This window comes from Triticum aestivum, chromosome 2B (genome assembly GCF_018294505.1).
Source record: "Triticum aestivum cultivar Chinese Spring chromosome 2B, IWGSC CS RefSeq v2.1, whole genome shotgun sequence".
NCBI classification, from domain to species: Eukaryota; Viridiplantae; Streptophyta; class Magnoliopsida; order Poales; family Poaceae; genus Triticum; species Triticum aestivum.
In genome coordinates this window covers 416,079,952-416,086,383 of record NC_057798.1, presented here as the reverse complement: position 1 = coordinate 416,086,383, position 6,432 = coordinate 416,079,952, and positions in this window count along the sequence as shown.

Genomic DNA, 6,432 nt, shown 5'->3' with positions numbered 1-6,432 from the left:
ATTGAGTCTTTAAGGATTTGAGAACACTTGATGTATGTCTTGTCGTGCTTATCTGTAGTGACAATGGGATATTCACGTGATCTACTTGATGTATGTTTTGGTGATCAACTTGCGGGTTCTGTGACCTTGGGAATCTATGCATAGGGGTTGGCACACGTTTTCGTCTTGACTCTCCGGTAGAAACTTTGGGGCACTCTTTGAAGTACTTTGTGTTAGTCGAATAGATGAATCTGAGATTGTGTGATGCATATCATATAATCATGCCCACGGATACTTGAGGTGACATTGTTGTATCTAGGTGACATTAGGGTTTTGGTTGATTTGTGTCTTAAGGTGTTATTCTAGTACGAACTCTACGATAGATCAAACAGAAAGAATAGTTTCGTGTTATTTTACTACAGACTCTTGAATAGATCGATCAGAAATGATAAATTTGAGGTGGTTTCGTACCCTACCATAATATCTTCGTTTGTTCTCTGCTATTAGTGACTTTGGAGTGACTCTTTGTTGCATGTTGAGGGATAGTTATATGATCCTATTGTGTTATTATTGTTGAGAGAACTTTCACTAGTGAAAGTATGAACCCTAGTCCTTGTTTCCTAGCATTGCAATACCGTTTGGGCTCACTTTTATCATTAGTTACCTTGCTGTTTTTATATTTTCAGATTACAAATACTCATATCTACCATCCATATTGCACTTGTATCACCATCTCTTCGCCGAACTAGTGCACCTATACAATTTACCATTGTATTGGGTGTGTTGGGGACACAAGAGACTCTTTGTTATTTGGTTGCAGGGTTGTTTGAGAGAGACCATCTTCATCCTACACCTCCCACGGATTGATAAACCTTAGGTCATCCACTTGAGGGAAATTTGCTACTGTCTTACAAACCTCTGCACTTGGAGGCCCAACAACGTCTACAAGGAGAAGGTTGCGTAGTAGACATCATCATTCGCCTGCTATATTAACTTCAGCCCTAGCTCCCAGCCATAGCCAGAGACCCATAGTCATTCCCCTTCGGTCCCTTCCTTCTGTCGGCACCACTCCAACCATGGCCTCCTGGTTCTCCAAAGCTCTCTTGGACGTACTGTTGCAGGAGCAGACCCAAGGACATCGGCAGCTCCGCTCCGGGCGCGCTCCAAAGCTCTCTTGGACGTACTGTCGCAGGAGCAGACGAAGGAGATTGCCGGCTCCCCCCGGCTGCCCTCTGCCACCACGACCACGAAGCCGGCGCGCGTGCGTGGGTGCAGCCATTGTATTGGGTGTGTTGGGGACACAAGAGACTTTTTGTTATTTGGTTGCAGGGTTGTTTGAGAGAGACCATCTTCATCCTACGCCTCCTATGGATTGATAAACCTTAGGTCATCCACTTGAGGGAAATTTGCTACTGTCCTACAAACATGTGCACTTGCAGGCCCAACAACGTCTACAAGAAGAAGGTTGTGTAGTAGACATCAAGTACACGCCGTACTCTTTAGGGAGTTCGACTTCTGTCCATTCGGTGACGAAGTCAGCCAGTACTTGTGACTTAATGGCTCGCCGTGGTTTGTATATGATGTCAAACGGGAGGAGCTCGATAGCCCACTTAGCAATCCGGCCCATGGCATCACGGTTATTTATTATATCGTTGAGTGGTACTTCGGAGGCCACCGTGATTGAACACTCTTGAAAGTAGTGTCGTAGTTTCTGGGATGCCATGAAGACCGCGTATGCTATCTTTTGATAATGTGGGTACCATGACTTGCATGGAGTGAGGACAGTGGATACGTAGTATACCGGCTTTTGAAGCGGGAACTTATGTCCGTCCTCCTCTCGTTCGACAACGAGCACTGCGCTTACAACTTGGTGCGTTGCAGCTATATATAACAACATGGGTTCACGATGTTTGGTGCGGCCAGGATTGGATTGCTAGCCAAGAGGGCCTTTATTTCTTCCAGTCCGGCCGTAGCCGCATCCTTCCACTCGAAGTGTTCGGTGCATTGAAGAAGGCCATAAAGAGGTAGTGCATTTTCTCCCAATCGAGAGATAAAGCGGCTTAAGGCAACCACACATCTAGTTAACTTCTGGATTTGCTTGAGGTCTGTTGGGGTAGTCAACTGTGACAGAGCTCGGATTTTAGCCGAATTTGCTTCAATCCCTCTATTGGAAATGATGAAGCCCAGGAGCTTTCCGGTAGGGACACCGAAAACGCATTTTTCCAGGTTGAGCTTGATGTCATATGTTCAGATATTGTCGAACGTAAGCCTCGGGTGATCTATTAAAGACTCGACGTGTCTGGTTTTGATGACCACATCGTCTATGTATGCCTCAACTGTTTTGCCGATTTGTGTTTCCAGGCATGTCTGAATCATGCATTGATAGGTTGCATCGGCATTTTTGAGCCCGAAAGGCATGGTGTTAAAACGGAAGGGGTCGTATGGAGTGATGAATGCCGTTTCGGCTTGATCGGACTCCGCCATCTTGATTTGATGGTATCTGGAGTATGCGTCAAGGAAGCACAATGAGTCGTGTCTTGCGGTTGCGTCGATGATTTGATCGATGCGGGGGAGAGGGAAGGGATCCTTGGGGCAAGCCTTATTGAGGTCTTTGAAATTGACACATAAGCGCCAGGATTTGTCCTTCTTTGGTACCATCACCAGGTTTGCTAGCCAGTCCGGGTGTTTTATTTCTCTGATGAATCCGGCTTTGAGTAACTTGGCTAGCTCCACTCCCATGGCTTGTCGTTTAGGTTCTGAAAAGCGCCAAAGAGTCTGCTTGACCGGCTTGTATCCCTTTAGTATGTTTAGGTTATGCTCGGCCAGCCTACATGGGATACCTGGCATATCTGAAGGGTGCCAGGCGAAGATGTCCCAATTCTCGCGCAAGAACGCCCGCAGTGTGTTGTCTATTGTGGGGTTCAGCTGTGCCCCGATGGATGTTGCTTTTGTAGAGTCCGTTGGGTGGACTTGGAATTTGACTATTTCGTCCGCTGGTTTGAAAGAGGTGGACTTGGATCGTTTGTCAAGTATCACATCGTCCCTGTCCACTGTGGAGCGCAGTGCAGTTAGTTCTTCGGCCGCGAGGGCTTCGGACAATGCCTCAAGGGCCATGGCAGCGGTTTTGTTTTCGGCATGTAGTGCTACATCCAGATCACTAGCTAGAGTGATGGTTCCATTGGGCCCGGGCATCTTGAGCTTCATGTACCCATAATGGGGTGTCGATGTACAAAAGTAGGGGCCTAGCTTTTGACCCCTTTACTTGTGCACGGGCAGTCAGAGCCACCTTCCACGACCACACATGAGCAAGGCAAGAGAGGGGAGCCGGAGAAAAGCCAAAACCATAGGGACAAGCAAAGCAAACAACAAAGGACCAAGACCACAAAGGACGCACGAGCAATGCAGGTTGCCCCGGCAAGGACCCTTGCCGAGGGCAGCCTCAACAGCCTCGGTAAGAGCCTTGCCGGGGCAGCTCATCCACACCCGCTGAGCAAGCCACCTTCGAGCCCACCAACGCTGAGCAGGCGCGTTGGGACAGGGTTCAGGAGGCACCTCCGTGGTGGCATGCAGATCTTTGTGAAGACAAAGAGCAATCAAGATCAAAAGTGGATAGGAAGGCAACCATCCCCACCGAAGAAACCCACAGGGCCCCCGGCAAGATCCTTGCTGGGGAAGCCAGCACGCCACGGCAAGACCCTTACCGGGCCACCCGACAAGACCATCGCCAAGCGCACCGGCTAGGCCACTGCCAGGCCCGCACCAGCCAAGTTCCTACCGCCGTTTGTACGCAGCTGCCAACCCATCCAGCTGGGCAGGCACCTACGTGGCAGCATGCGATCCTTCGTGGAGGCTCCACCGCTGCGCTACCTCAGCTACCTGCTTGCCTACCTGGCACCGCATGCGTCACTGGCCAGGGCGCGTGTCGAAGCCAGGAGGGGTGGCGACGGACGGGACGGGCCTCACCCCCGTCCCCCGATAAAGTGAAGGACACCTAAGCCCCGCATTTAATGTGTCTTGTCCTATAATACTAGCGATAACCTCACAACGCTGTAGCACCTTTCCACCTCCTGTGTGCCACTTTGGCAGCCCCTTTCGCCTATAAAAGGAGGCCCATGGCATACTGAGAGGGGATTTGGCTCTTTTGAACCTCGCAGCACCCATAGCTAGTTCGAGAGCTCAAGAACACTAATACAACCACCAAAGCTGGATCATAGGGTTTTACGCATCTTTGCAGCCCAAACCTGGGTAAATCCCCTTTGTGCCATCCGCTAGTCCCGCTCTTCTCACGATCCCGCGCCCTGCTGTAGGACCTTGAAGTATGTCTAGAGGGGGTGATTAGACTACTTGACCAATTAAAAACTTAACCTTTTCCCAATTTTAGGCTTTGGCAGATTTTAGCTATCTTAGCACAAGTCAAGCAATCTTCACACAATTCAAGCAAGCATCCAAAGAGTATATGAGCAACGGAAAGTAAAGCATGCAACTTGCAAGAATGTAAAGGGAAGGGTTTGGAGAATTCAAACGCAATTGGAGACACGAATGTTTTTGTCGTGGTTCCAATAGGTAGTGCTATCGTACATCCACGTTGATGGAGACTTCAACCCATGAAGGGTAACGGTTGCGTGAGTCCACGGAGGGCTCCACCCAAGAAGGGTCCACGAAGAAGCAACCGTGTCTATCCCACCATGGTCGTCGCCCACGAAGGACTTGCCTCACTAGAGGTAGATCTTCACGAAGTAGGCAATCTCCTTGCCCTTACAAACTCCTTGGTTCAACTCCACAATCTTGTGGGAGGCTCCCAAGTGACACCTAGCCAATCTAGGAGACACCACTCTCCAAGAAGTAACAAATGGTGCATTGATGATGAACTCCTTGCTCTTGTGCTTCAAATGATAGTCTCCCCAACACTCAACTCTCTCTCTCATAGGATTTGGATCTGGAGGAAAGAAGATTTGAGTGTAAAGCAACTTCGGGAAGGCTAGAGATCAAGACTCATATGGTAGGAATGGAATATCTTGGCCTCAACACATGAGTAGGTGGTTCTCTCTCAGAAATGGTAAGTTGGAAGTGTAGGTTTGCTCTGATGGCTCTCTCCATGAATGAAGAGGAGGTGGAGGGGTATATATAGCCTCCACACAAAATCTAACCGTTACACACAATTTACCAATCTCGGAGGGGCCGAATCAACAAACTCGGTCGGACCGATTTAGTAAACCTAGTGACTGTTAGTGATTTCGGTGGGACCGACATGCAACTCGGTAGGACCGATATGGTTAGGGTTAGGGCATAACGTAATCTCTGTAAGACCGATTACAAAAACTCGGTGAGATCGATTTTGGTAATTAGCTAACCAGAGAGTTGGTCAGGTAAACTTGGTGGGACCGATTCGCTCTTTTCAGTGAGACCGAAATGTTACAAAAAGGAAACAGAGAGTTTACATTGCAATCTCGGTGTGACCGATCGCTCACTTCGGTTAGACCGAAACGTTACGAAGGGAAACAGAGAGATTACAATCCCATCTCGGTGAGACCGAGATCCCTATCGGTGAGATCGATTTGCCTAGGGTTTGTGGCAGTGGCTATGACATCTGAACTCGGTGGCGCCAGATAGAAAGAATCAGTGGGGCCGAGTTTGACTTTGGGTTTAGGTCATATGTGGATATGAGAAAGTAGTTGAGGGTTTTTGGAGCATATCACTAAGCACTTGAAGCAAGAAGCTCATTAAGAAACACCTCATCCCTCCTTGATAGTATTGGCTTTTCCTATAGACTCAATGTGATCTTGGATCACTAAAATATAAAATGTAGAGTCTTGAGCTTTTGAGCTTGAGCTAATCCTTTTCTCCTTAATATTTTCAGGGATCCACTTTCATCATCCATGCCATGCCATTCATTGAGCTTTCTTGAAATTTTTGTCTTAGAATAGTATTAGCTTAATGAGCTATATGTTGTTATGAATCACCAAAACCACCTAGGGATAGTTGCACTTCCAATCTCCCCCTTTTTGGTAATTGATGACAACATATAGATCAAAGCTTCGACAAATGATAATAAGTTTGAAAAAAAACATTGTCGCTTTGAGAAGTATGTGATAAGCAAGAGCTGCCCCTAAATTTGTGCATAGTTTAAGATTTGCTTTGGACTGCAAATGCACAAGGAATTAGGCTCATGGGTTACTCTTCCATGTCACATACATCTTGGTGGAGCGCTCAAAATAATAAAGATTGAATACATGCACTCATCACCAAGCAAAGTGAATGATCGTACAGAGATAAATAAGATAATATCATCTAACAAGCATAAGTGTAGCTTATGATCAAACACATGATCATCAATGTCTCATAGATAATAGCATAGTATCTCAAGCAAGAAAAAGCAATTAAAGTTCAACCACGAAGACAAGAGAGAACAAAAGCAAACTCCCTCTCTCTCGAAGCCTATGATCTATACATTTT